The sequence below is a fragment of the Canis lupus genome, chromosome 9, assembly GCF_011100685.1.
Source record: "Canis lupus familiaris isolate Mischka breed German Shepherd chromosome 9, alternate assembly UU_Cfam_GSD_1.0, whole genome shotgun sequence".
NCBI lineage: Eukaryota > Metazoa > Chordata > Mammalia > Carnivora > Canidae > Canis > Canis lupus.
Window position 1 is genome coordinate 13,181,092 of NC_049230.1, and position 12,982 is coordinate 13,194,073.

General features: G+C 43.4%; 1 protein-coding gene across 2 annotated transcripts in view; it reads left to right on the forward strand.

The window, feature by feature from the left end:
• PRKCA (protein kinase C alpha) overlaps nucleotides 1-12,982 on the forward strand; it is a 395,705-nt gene that overhangs the window by 289,133 nt on the left and 93,590 nt on the right. The window lies entirely within an intron of this gene.

The following is a 12,982-nucleotide window of genomic DNA, read 5'->3' on the forward strand; positions in this document are numbered from 1 at the left end:
CACCCAGAGCTCTTATGTTTACTTACTGTTTTCCTTGTTGGCACACTTATAAGGGTGCCTGGCACATAGTAAGTCTCAGTGAGTGTCCCATGGGAAGACTGTTTTTTTCCTAGATGACATTGGTGATAACAATAGTTAAGAGTTACTCCTTACTTTGTGCCAAGCTCCACGCCAGTGGTTTTATTGGCGTGATATCTTTTATATTATAGTTCGTATTGAGTGAGATTCTTATTATCTCAAGTTTTTAAGTGAGGAAATAGCTTAGGAGGGGTTCAGGGACTTTCCCAGTGACAAGATAGAGCTAGAGCTTGAGTCCCAAAGGAACATTTCCATTCTGAATCCTGGGAGTTTCCATGAGAACATGACCAAAAGATTTTTGGTGCCAATTGAATGGGTCGCTCGTGTGAGGGTTGGTTCAGAACCTGCCCTCCATGATTTGCAGAGTGCATGTGCCCTGAGAGGGAGCATTGCTTGGTTTGGGACTGAGTGTAGGAATGACACGGGGTGGAGAGGTCTCTGGTGAGCCAAGTACCCCCTGTGACTCCGTAAAGTTGGTCCAGGGGGCTGTAACCACTTTTCTGTGCCAGGTTTCTCAAAGCATGATGCTGTTCAGCATGCAGATTACTGCTCCCACTCCAGACATCCTGAATCCAATTCTCCCAACAGTGGAACCAGCAAATATGTCATTAATGAGTTTCTCCAAGGTGATTCTTGTACACAGTAACATTTGAGAACTGCAGCTCTGGGGATTACAAGTTCTAGTCTTGTAGTAGGTTAGATTTACTTAGGTCTAAAACAGAACATTGTCTATATATTTGGTATGGGGTTGTGGGTAAGTAATTAAAACCAGAGCACCCCATTACCCAAAATAGATGTAAGTGGAAATGCGGTAGCATCTCAAGGCAGGGGAGGGGATGCAGCTCATTCTGTTCCTCCATTTTGAGAGCCCCAAGATCCATTCTTGTTACGATTCAGAGGCAGCCAAGCCCATAGAGACCAGATCCAGTGCGATCCTCTCAGAGCAGTGCATCAAGACACCAGTTTATTAATTTATAGGGAGAAATAAAGCCATCCATGTGTCTGCAGGCTTGATCAGAGCAGCCTCTATAGTCCAGTTAAGACACCCATGAAGACAAATCATAATGAACCCATTTTATTGTTTCCCATGTGAAAACACTGTCCTGTAGACCACAAATAGCAGAAATCCACTGGGGTAATGCCTTCTTTCCCTGTAAATAGACCTTAGGGGACTGAGAACACTGCCAAGTGAACATAGAATTATAATGGCATTAGATAAATGTTTAAAGTCATCAGGCTAAGATTTCATATTCATCTCAAGGTAGAGGCCACTGTGCTTTTGTGGCCAAAAGCATGTGGAGTTAAACACCCAGACACTCCTTCCTCCCTGGACCAGATTGCCAGACACTCCTGATGTCCACCTTGGGGCCTCTGCTCCAGCTTTTTTAGTTAAATTTAGTCCTACTGGACACAGGCTGCTCTTACAGGTCTAGGAACCCACGGTCTCCTTGAGTGAATTTGGCCAAGCCCTGCTGTGATCTAATGTTAATGGAGCCTGGAATTTGTTCATTCTCAGAAAAGACTCCCACTTCCCTCATTGTGGCTCCACATTTTAACAAGGCCCCTTATCTTAATTCTTTGCAGAAATGCCTTCCTCAAATCTGACTCCCTATCTTTCAGATGATTCATACAAAGTAACTCCAAGTAGCAGAGGAGTGATGTGTATCTCAGAGCAAGTTCTTAGTTTCTGATCTGTGGATATACCCCCAGCCCCACGCCAGCTCCAGGGAGTCAGGGAGACCTCCAAAATTATATGCAGAATCTTGTATCTACCTTCTGAGAGGGAGGGAAGCCACAGTCATCATCTTCTCCAACACATCCTATGAACCTCCAATTTTAGGAATTCTAGGATGAAGCACAGTGTGCAGGACCTTTCACTACCTATCCAGTATCCAGCCTAGGGGATATAGAACTTCGGACATAGGTGATACTATGAAAACAAAGCCATAAATATATGCTGTGAAAAATCAGTTTGCATGCAGCTTATGTTCAAAGTGGAAGAAATCTTAGAGATTTCCTAGGCCAACAAGCCCCATTGCTTTCCAGACAGATTATGCGCTCCACTAGAGATTGCCCAGGAAGGTGAGTGGTGGGCCGAGCAGGCTGGAAACGGGCTCTGCTCTCCTCTCTGTGTTCCCCTCTGGACTCCACTGCCCTTCAGGTCCTGTCTAGAGTGTCTGAAGGTTTAGTTACATCAGAGCTGGAGGTGAAACGGCCAACAAGATGATGGAGAATTGAGTTACACAGACCCGGCCTTGGCCTGTAAAGGGCAGACCCCAGTGGTGTGAGCACATTGAAAAGCTTCCCACAGGGTGACAAGGTGACAGCAGGGAAGCAGGAGTAGAGAGTTTGCCAGGAGAAATGGTGGTGAGTAGCTTAGATTTAAACTGAGAGATGCCAAGAAGAATTTACTCCTCTTTCCATTAACCCGGCTCTCCAGGAACAGTGGAGTTCCTAGATCCGTGTAAGGAATCAGTAGATTTCCGCATTGAATTAAGGTACCCAGCTGAAATGTTAGGAAGACCTAGGAAAAGACAGAAACCCACAGCTGAGACTGACAACCATTTCAACCTTAGAAAAGTTTCTACTGACTATTAACCTAATGGGTTTGCATGAAAAACAACAACATATCCGTGGTCTGGCCGTACTTGGTGCGTGATACACAGCAAAGCCCTGTGCACCTGTAGGAAAGCAGGAAGATTCTTTATGTCTCCCCCTTTGCTCAGAAAAAACAGGGTCTTTTTTTCAGAAGCCAAAAAACCTGGGAGGCAGCCCTTTGATTTCAGGGAGCCAAAATCCTATTCTCTCTTATCATCCCACACAGTGCACCTTCCAAAAGAAGAAAGGATTGGCCATAGGAAAGGACTGATCTTGGCAGATCATGTCCTTGGGCTCATGAGCCTCAGGTGTGAAGCATAGTGGATACATGTGGAAATATGAAGAATCTCAATGTCAGTGGGATTTTAAGTTTAAATGGATGGCATTGACTCAGTGTGCATGTGATTGTCGTGCACTGTGAAAGGGATGTGACTTCACCTGGACCCAGCACAGACCCGCTAATACTGGGGTAGGAGCCAGGTACATCCATTTGAGTGCCAGGCTGGTTCTGAGGGAAGAGAGCTCACCAGTATCCAAGTAGACAGTGGACAGAGCCAATGGGGAATCTAAACATAGCATCTGTTGGCAAACACAAAGTCTGGATATAGCTTTCCTCATATATCTCTCTGAATATAGCTTTACTCATTGAAAACGAGTAAAGAAAGAAAATGTACACATAATACGTAACCCATTTAAAATATATATTCAGGGGGCACCTGGCCTGGTTCAGTCAGTAGAGCATGCAACTCTTGATCTCAGGATCGTGAGTTTGAGCTTCACGTTGGGTACGGAAATGACCTAAAAATAGGAGTGCCAGGATGGCTCAGTCAGTTAAGCATCTGCCTTTGGCTCAGGTCATGATCTGAGGGTCCTGGGATTGAGCCCCACATCAGACTCCCTGCTCAGTAGGGAATCTGCATCTCCTCTCCCTCCCCCACTTGTGCTTGCATGTGCAAGCTCTCCCTTTCTCAAATAAATAAAATCTTTTTAAAAAAAGTTTTTAAATATATGTTGAGGAATAAAGGAAAAAGAGTATCATGGAGGACATATTTAAAGGTAAATTGCTAAGGGATCAAGGACTACAAAACGTTTGAGAAAGCTTTGTATAAACTTCTGTAGAACATAAGAATACAACGTCTCCAAAAAATGAGAACAGGAAGCCATTTGAGCAAGCAGGTTGAGACGCAAGGAAGATGAGACTTTTTTTTTTTTTTTTTTTTTTAATGGCAGGGATATATACAAAGGTAGACCAGATGAAGGGAGGTGGGCAAGTAAGAAATGCCTGCAAACTTAAATTGTTGTAACGTGATTAAAATCATCATGGAACAGTAAAGAGCAGATGGGGCATTGTAGAAAATCAAATTAGTGCTGTGAAAGAATCCTGAGGAGCTCTTTCAGAGTGCAAGCAAAAGGAGAAAATGAATGAGGGATAGCATAATAAAATGGAAGACTGAGAACAGGAGATGACTGGAGAATCATAGTGTTGTCCCAAGAAGGAAAGAAGAAAACTTGAAACAGGAAGCGATAATTCCATACAATAGGAACAAATTTATGGAGCATTCATACTAAAGAGAATGAACCCTATCCCAGCATAATTAAAGGAAGAAAGTCTACAGCTAGGAACATTTTGGAACGTTCTTTTTTTTTTTTTTTTTTCAGGTTTTTATTTATATTCCAGTTAGTGAACATAAGTGTAATATTAGTTTCAGGTGTAGAAATTAGTGATTCATCCATTCTAGAACATTCTTTTTTTTGGTTTTCACTCTAGACGTTCTTAATCACAAAGCAAACAAATACCCTTCCTTCAGGATATATAGGTTACATATAAGAAAACAATAACCAAGTTGGCACTAGACTTCCCTTTGTATACAGGACAAAATTTGAGGAGGAAAGGAAGCATCACTTATAGAGCTTGGAGAAACAAAGCTTGTTGTCCTAAAATTTCTCACCCAGACAAACTGCCATTCACATGGCTCATTCTCAGATATGTAAGAGCTCAGAACATATATCCCCCCACCTGCCTTTTTTGAAAGTCATTTAAAGGCAAGCTAAAGAGAACTGCAAGATGAAGTAAAATTAAAAGTTCAGAAATGGGGTCATCCTAATACATGGGGACAAGTAGTAAGCATTAGAATCTGTGAGCATCAAATGTAAAAAATAATTATTGACAATTGTCCATCATACACTACAATTCTTGGAAAAGATGAATGCAGACAAAACACAGTATAGCAAAAGACTGAAAACAAATAACAAGAGATGCCTGGGCAGCTCAGTGGTTTAGCACCTACCTCCGGCCCAGGGTGTGATCCTGGAGTCCCAGGATCGAGTCCCGCATTAGGCTCCCTGCATGGAGCCTGCTTCTCCCTCTGCCTATGTCTCTGTCTCTCTCTCTGCCTCTCTCTCTCTGTATGTCTCATGACTAAATAAATCTTTAAAAAACAAACAAAAAAAAAATTAAAATGGCAAGCAAGCAGGTGGTGACAACAGAAGTGAAGCCACACATCACAGGCAGCAGTTCAGTGTGGAGGTTAAGAATATACTGGAATCTGGGGGAGCCTGGCTGGCTCAGTCAGTGGAGAGTGTAACTGAATCTTAGAGTCATGAGTTCAAGCCCCGCAGTGGACGTGGAACCTACTTAAAAAAATAAATACTGGAATCTGGCTGCCTGTGTTCTGCCCCCCCCCTCCCCCAGCTGCTCAACATTGTGGTGGGTACCCCTCCATCCCTCCAAATCTCAGTTTCCCCATCTATAAACTGGGAATACCACGTTGGGTTATTATGGAAGCGAGTTAATGTGTTCAAAATTCTGAGCATTTCATCAGGCACATAGTTGTGTTTACAAATATTGGGGATCAAGTAATAGCTATAAACTGCCCATAGCTTTTGGATTGGGTTTTTTAGAAAAACAAAATTCAGCTATATTAACAGGATTTATATTTTGTAGAAAGAAAAAAAAATCTTTTAGTACCCTTCCAGGCTCTTGGCTGGGGCTCTATTAACAAAAGACAGATTAATAAGAAAAACACACATTTATTTTATGTAAATTTTATACGACACAGGAGCCTTTGTAAGGAAATACCCAAAGGAACAGTTAAACCTGAGTGTTCTGTTGTTTACCAGGTTTGATGAAAAGTGCACAGTCGTAAGAAAATAAGACAGAAGGATATGAGCTGAGTAAAGTAACCTAGGGGCTGGTGGGGAATTTAGTAAGGGCTGTTCATTGGGGTCCTCCTTGAGGTCGCTCCATCTTCTGAGATAAGGATGCTTCTTTCCTCTGGGTGTAGGGAAGTCACTTCTTATAGGAGAGTCGCATGACCTGCCACACAGGAGGTTCAGAGAGTACCTTCTTCACCTGCCATTTCTTAGATTGCTTTAGCTTAAAATATTCAATATGCCAAGGTGTCATATTTTGGGGTGGCATGTCCTGAACCACATCAACCTGAAGCAAAACGATTCATAAACCAAAGAATAAGGAACAAACAGGCAGAGCTTTATTAGATAAACGGCAAAAAGCAGCTGAAGTGGAATTGCCCTGAGTCATAAAACTGTGCACCTGGATGGAAAGGCTGCCTCTTACATGAGGGAAATTTACAACAATTTAAAGCATAGTTTTGTTGAAAGAATTAACAAGGTTGAATATGGTGAAGTAGATGGCGTAGTATAAACCAACAGAAGCCATGTCATGATCCAGCAGTGGAAGAAGATGGGCCTGCTTCCACGAATGTCACTGGGAAAGTTGTGTAAACATTTGGAAGAAACAAATCAATTAGATCTTGCTCACACTGCACACCAAAATAAACTTCAAATGAATTTTACAGTTACACGTAAAAAATAATAAAAGAAACATAAGCGAATGTTTTATTTTTTTAAATATTTATTTATTTATTTTATGATAGAGAGAGAGGCAGAGACACAGGAGGAGGGAGAAGCAGGCTCCATGCCGGGAGCCCGACGTGGGACTTGATCCCGGGACTCCAGGATCGTGCCCTGGGCCAAAGGCAGGCGCTAAACCGCTGAGCCACCCAGGGATCCCCATAAGCAAATGTTTAGTTATTGTCAGGGTAAGGATTTTCTAAACATAATAGAAATGGAAGAAATAAAAAAGGAAATGTTTGACAGATTTAACTGTTTAAAAGTTAAGCCTGTGTGTTTCAAGCAGCATTGTGAATGACATCTAAATGCAGTGCAGTTTGCAGCAAATACGACAAGGGCTGTTATCATTCGTTGACATCTAAGGAGTTCTTCTGACCCAGTAAGAAAATTCTTTGGCACCCTGTAGGAAACTTGAAGAAGGAGCTAAGTCAAAGAAAAAGAAATACCAATGACCAAAATAACTGTACGGGAAAACAAGAAGTTCAATCTGAAAAACAATCAAGGAAGCTAGAATTACAATGTTATTTTTTACTCTTTTCAATCACACCCTTGGCAAGACTTCCATAGTACTTTTGGGGGGAGTAATTTGGCAATATATGTCAACAGTCGCGAATGATTTTGCATGCTGTGATTCACTTCTAAAAATGTGTCCAAAGGAAAAAAAAAATCAGAAATGTAAACGAATATTTGTGCACAAAGGTGATCAGTTGCTATATTATTTACAGAAATTCTCCCTTTACAGAAGAATTTTAAACTACACAGGCAGCCCCAAACAGGGGATTGGCTAAAGAAATGGTATTGTAAAGTGGGATGTTAGGCCTTTAAAATGTTTTCGAAGCTTGCTTTGTTATATTATAAAGGCAGGATCTAAAACTGGGTTCAAAGATGTGAATTCTATACAAATAAATATTTCAGTAGAGCTCCATGCAGAGCAAAGGGCCTGGCAGTAAATATACCAATATGCCAACAGTGGCTCTCTCCTACAGCAGACGTATGGGTGATTTAAATTTTCCTCCTTATACTTTCATGTATTTAAACTTTTTGTAGGATGAGTATATCCATTACTCTCATGAGGGAAAAAAGTTAATTCTTAAAATCTGCCTGTGTTTCAGTCTCCCATTACCTGGAAAATATTATTTTTCTCACAACTATGTCCCATTTCCTTTCAGAACATCAAGGTTCATATTTATGATCTTTTTCCAAGGACCAAATGTTGCTTCCTCATCTCAGACCATAATCCTTTAAATTCTCTTTCATAAGTTTTATTCCAATGGCACTTTGATTGAAGAGTTGCTGACGCATGTGTATGAATGGCCATTGGATTTATGGGGGCAGAAATTATATCCTTATCAAAGCCACACAGTGAGTTCAGCAATGAAACAGAACATTAAATAAATAGGCCCTAAAATGTGAGATGACTTATGTCCCCAAATCCAGATTTATGTATGGGTTCTATGTGGTAGGACAGGGATGCTGAGCAGGTGTATTTTTAGCATATCTCATTCTTTTTGTCTTTGTCAGTGAAGGAACAAATATTACAAAACGTATGGGCCCTCTCTCCTTAACATGGAAGAGATCAAATTCGAGATTCTGTGGGACTCGACATGGGGTATCAGGAGACTGGACACAGCAAAATTAGTACCAATGGACCAAACTGAGCAGCTCCAAGACTCCATTTTGTTCACAGAATCGCAGTCCATTGTTTCTCAGATGTTTGCTGTTATTGATGACACCTTCTCATTTTATTTCTGAAATCTTGAGAAGTTCTACATGGTCATTTTTTTCCCCGAGAGTAAATGGCCCTTTCTGAGATGTTTTCCCAGAAAGAGCTATGTCTTTCGCCCTTTAATCTTTGGGGGGCTCAGTGATGCTTTCTTGAGAGCATCTAACATTCTTTTTTTAAAAAACTACGTGACTCCTTTGGGCCTGCTAGGTTTTTCCTTGTCTGAGAGTCCCTCCAAATGGACACTTTTTGTACTGCAACCAAAGAATTAGTGTAAGCATTCCTGTATGCTTTAGCTTTTCAGCCAAATAACAAGAATCTGTTGGGCCCTTGTGGGTTTTGCCTTGCCCTGTGCTGACCCGGGGGGACCCTGTAGGATGTGATGCAGCCCCTGCCCCCAAGCTGCTATTGGTCTGTAGAGATGAAGTTTGGCGGCCTGGGCTGGTTGTAGAGTGGAAGGGCCAAGAAGATGTCTTGTGCCAAGATAGGAGCCAGTAGCACCGGAGGAGGTGGAGGTGTGTACTCCAGATGACCCAGGGACGGGGCAGCATGAACCCCAGAAGCACAGGACAGGGTGGCATGGAGACTCCTATGCTTACCAAAGAGTTACTAAATAGGTACCAGGTGATGTCCTAGGCAGTGGAGGGTTAAAATAACTGGTAGCGAAGACACTGGCCTCACTGGTATGGAATGAGTCTCTTGGGTTATGTAAGTACTAGAAGTGATAAGGTAGGTGCAGTTAGTTAACAATTGGAACCGATACTACCTCCTGAGTCCTGCCACCAAGCATAAGGTGAACATGGACCAGAGTACACAGCATCTCTCAAATTTGGGTAGAAATATTAAATGATAGAGAACACAGACTATTATTGGCCTCATTTTCTGTGTTGGGAGCCTCAAAAATACAATGTTACTCATGCAGTGATTGAAAATGTCTCAGTTCCATTTTGTTTGTAGAAGAATGGGACATTTTATTTCTTCTAGCTCAACATTCTGTTGAACCAGTCTGATGAGCGGTGACATGAGGCTGCCACCCATTGATCAGCTCTCACCTATCCTATCAAGTCTTCATTGTTGACTGAATGAAGTTACCTCCTTCTGCCAGATTGAGCTCGATGGCTAGTGGGTGCCAATGAATCCACACCCATATTCATGCTACTAGAGAAATATACTACAGTGCCTATGGCCTTGGAGAGACCCCCTGACCCACACCTCCCATCCAAGAGTAGTTCCCAGCCAGTTTTCACTCCCTGTTGCCAGGACCTTTCCCAGTTTCCAGACCTCTTCCATCCCCAGCTGAAGCAGGGATGCACCAAGAGAAAGTTCTGGAAGTGTGTGGAGACAGGAAGATCCCTCAATCCTTGAAGGACAGGGCTCTTCAGGCATGCAGCAGAAGTCCTCAACTCAGGCCCATGGGTGTCCTAAGTTTATCATAAAAACTGGGATAGTGCAGGAAGGGGTTTATAGCTTCAAGAGAATAAAAAATCTTTAGCCCAAGTGTTAGAATGGACCCGTCGCTCAGCTAAAACCCTTGCACAGCAGGAAAGTGACTTGGGAGCTGTTCCTCTCTGAGGCTGCCTAGGGCCCTTGCTCTGTGGTAATCTCCTTTGCCAGTTCTGGTCCTTAACAGGGATCCGTGCTGGCTTGCCCACTGTCACCTGGGACACGCCACACCTGTGCCAGGGCATGCCTGTCTGCATGGTTTGAGAGGCTCCAGCTCAGATCCCCGAAGCCCAGAACCTTGCCTATTGCTAGACAGCTTGGCCACCCCCGAAACATCTCGTGGGAAGGGCGTTCGGTAAATCCTGTTCCGGAAGCAATCTGTCACCCTACCAGTTTCCCATCAACATTTGCCAAGCCGTTCTGGCTTCTGGTGCAGAACTGACTTGTAGCAACGTGAAGAAGCTGGCAGCTTCTGAGACACGGTTCTCTCCCTTGTAACATCGTCAGAAGAGGCCCCAAGTAAAGGCAAAAACAAACCTCGAGAACACGATGTTCTTCCTAGTAATGTGACCAAGAAAGTGCAATCTAGAGGAAACTTGACAACTTGGTGATGGGGAACGTTATTCTGAGCTAGTGGGGTGAGGGTTCCCCCCGCCCTTTCTATCTGATTCAGCCTGTCCAGCACTTGAGATGCTCCTGAACTGAGCACCTACACCGTTGTCAGGAGCGTAACTCTCATCAGGACAAGCCATTAGCTACAGCTAGATTAAGAAGCAGAGGGGCTGCTCCCATATTCCTCTAAAATTCCGATTTCCCAGCAGCTGTCGCATAACTAAAGAATGGACCCACTTATGCCTTATCATGCTCACTATTTGTACTCAGTCCCTGGGTGGAGCCAAGGTGTGGAACAGGCTGGAGGGGCATGAACAAGGTGGGGTTGGCCATTTGCAGCCAGTCCTGGTCAGATCCAATGCTCCAGGGAGGAGGCTGTGAATCAAGTTTGTCCAGGAGGGCAGACTACTACGCTAACAAAGCCTCATGCGCCTGGAGGCAAAGAAGGTGAGCCATCAGTACTCCTAAGAGGTGTTGGCTTCCAGAGGTTCCCTTGAGACCAAGGATAACTAGTTCCCGGTGGGAGACATACTGTCTCCTCCACTCCAGCCCAGGACCCCTCCCAAGTTTTAGGACAAAATCAGAGTTAAAGAGACTCAGACTGAAGCAGAAGGAACCAGAAGGAAGCAGAGTCTTAACCAGGAAGTAGAGGCTCCTTTCCCACATCCCTTTCTCCCCAGGGTGGTGTGGAAGTGGGGAGGTGGTATATCCGTTCTGTATCAGGGGTCAGTAAGCTATGGCTTGACGTCCAGGTGTGGCCCTCAGCGTGTGTTTTCTAAACGAAGTTTTATTAGAACACCTTATGTTAATTTGTTTATGTATAGTCTCTGACTCCTTTTGCTCTATACCAGCAGGCCTGGGTAGTGGTGATGGAGGCTTCCTGGCCTGCAGAACCTAGAGGATATGATCCATTCCTTTATAGAAGTTTGTCCCCCATTCTATGCTGACAGTGGTACCTGAATGCAGAGGCCACCTTGGGAGGACTCAGTGGAGGACAACGCTCAGGCCCCAGAGTCAGGATTCTTTTGCACTTTTTTTTTTTTTTTTTAAGATTTATTCATTTATTTGAGAGAAAGAGTGCAGTGGGGAGGGGCAGAGGGAAAGGGAGAGAGACTTTTAAGCGGACTCTGCACTGAATATGGAGCCCAATGTAAGACTTAATCCCAGGACCCCCGAGATCATGACCTGAGCCAAATCCAAGAATTGAACATCTAACTGACAGCACCACCTAGATGCCCTTCCTTTGTTTGCACTCTTGACTCAATCATTTACTAAATGTTCGGCCTTGAGCAAGTTACTTTAAAACACCAGTGCCTCAGTTTCCTCATCGGGAAAATGGGCATCTGAGTCATTATTTCACAGAGGTATTGTGAAGCTTAAGTGAGCAGGTGTAGTAAGGCACATGGAAATGTGTCAATAAATCCACCTATTCTTTTTATTGAGATATAATTCACACACAATAAAATTCACCATTTTATTTTTTTTTTTAAGATTTAATTTATTCATTCATGAGAGAGGCAGAGACACAGGCAGAGGAAGAGGCAGGCTCCTTGTGGGGGGGCCCGATGCGGGACTCGATCCCAGGATCCCGGGATCATGACCTGAGCCGAAAGCAGATGCTCAATCACTGAGCCACGAAGGTGCCCCAGAATTCACCCTTTTAAAGTATACAATTTAGTGGTTTTCAGCATTTTCACAAGTTTGTCCTCACTAAATTGCAGATCATTTTCATCACCCCAGAAGGAAGCTCCTAAATGGTACCTATGCTGAGCTGAATGGTGACTGTACAAAGTACCCGGTCCTAATCTCTGTAATCTATACATGTGAGCTTATTTTTTTAAAAGGGTCTTTGTTGATGGGATGAAGTGAAGAATCTTGAGTTAGGGAAATTATTCTGAATTAATGCATTCCAGGCAGCCCCGGTGGCGCAGTGGTTTGGCGCCGCCTGCAGCCCAGGGCGTTATCCTGGAGACCCTGGATCGAGTCCCACGTCGGGCTGTCTGCGTGGAGCCTGCTTCTCTCTCTGCCTCTCTCTCTCTCTGTGTGTGTCTCTGTGAATAAATAAATAAAATCTTTTAAAAATTATATGAATTAATGCATTCCTGCATGTCATTAGAGAATCTCTGGCATTAAACGTCTATTTACATATGATCATATCTTTATAAGAAGTAATGGGTCTTTTTTTGAAGTTTTTATTTATTTATTTGACAGAAAGCATAAGCAGGAGGAGCTGCAGGCAGAGCGAGAAGCAGGCTCCTTGCTGAGCAGGGAGCCTGACCTGGGGCTCTATCCCAGGACCCCGGGATCATGACCTGAGCTGAAGGCTAGTGCTGAACCGACTGAGCAACCCAGGCACCCCAGACCTATGGGTCTTAAGATTCTTTGAAGGACAATGCTTTGACCATCTAATAATATATCAAAATTCTTTGGGTTTGCTTAAAAATACCATTCATGGATTTGGGAAGCTTCCATCACTCTGCCTGCTTGATGTTAAATGACACCAGGTTCTTTGGACCAACCACAGACACTACACCTCCGCTTGTTTTTTGCTCTTGCCTGTCCCCCCAACATTTTTGCACTCCCATTTCTTTCGCTGTTGGTAACTTCAGACAAAGAAGAGTTTGTATGGTCTTGTTTTTCTGTAGTGTCAGATAA